The following is a 1,247-nucleotide window of genomic DNA, read 5'->3' on the forward strand; positions in this document are numbered from 1 at the left end:
TGCCATTTGTCATTTTATGTCATGTGATGCTTACATGGTACGCTAACATATCATAATTGATAATGATGTGACATGCTAATTTGACATGATAACATGACCATGCTGTATTTTCACCTTCCATATCAACGTTATGCCAGTAATATATGGGTATAAAATAATAAATGACATTTTGACTAATAGCAATTAGTTAATAATTAGTTATAAAGGCTTATTTGAATCAAAATAAAAGTACAGAGACTTGATTGAGTGTAATAAAATAATAAGAGTTTATTTAAATTTTCTTGAATAGTTTAGAGGCTATTTTTAGCATTATATCTAAAAATTACTTATAATGTGATGATTTATCAATCACAATTAATTTTAGCATAAAGTGAAAAAACCCTACATCAAACCATCAATACATTAATTGCACATTGAGCATTCCACCACTTTCAATAGCTTTCAAATCATGATCCCAAATAAATTAGAATAAAAAACATGTTTGCTACTTATTCCCTTCTATTATTGTCCTTTGGATAACCTATATATGTTATGAATTTCATTTTATACACAATTTTTTTGAAGTAATTAAAAAAAATAAAAAATGCTCACTTTTTTCTTTAATTAAATAAATAAAAAATAGAAAAATTATAAAAAAAGTTCTCATTGTATTCTTATAAAAACTAACTAAAAATTTTGGAACAGAAGTAAAACACCAGGTTTTATGTGGGAAAAAAATAACCTTTGGATGCTATGTGAGAAAATATCATAGCACAAGGGGTTATGTGGAGTTTACCCTTTATTATATATATGGTATTAACAATAGTAAAATCAAAATATACAAAAGCCTCTATACCAAAATGTTAACAATTTGACCTAGCATGATGAGGCATATGGATTTTTCCAAACCCTCAGTCCCTAAAATGGATCACGTTCGCCCTTAAGTGGTGGGTTGAAAAGTTTTGAATTTGACAATTTAGGAGTGAATATTAGGGATGAGTATTAATTGATCAAATAAATCAAAATAATCGATCGAAATCGATTGAATTTGGTCAATTGAGTTCATTTTTTTATTTCGCTATTAATTAATTAGGAGGGGTAGTTTATTTGTTTATTTGGTTAGTTTTGAGTATCCAAAATTTGTAAGTAAACTGATCAGGAAACCAATCATTAATAACATATTTTTGGATATATTATATACAAAGTTATTTATATTTTTAATATATATATATATATATATATATATATATATAAGTAAAAATTAATAC

The sequence above is a fragment of the Theobroma cacao genome, chromosome 3, assembly GCF_000208745.1.
Source record: "Theobroma cacao cultivar B97-61/B2 chromosome 3, Criollo_cocoa_genome_V2, whole genome shotgun sequence".
Taxonomy (NCBI): domain Eukaryota; kingdom Viridiplantae; phylum Streptophyta; class Magnoliopsida; order Malvales; family Malvaceae; genus Theobroma; species Theobroma cacao.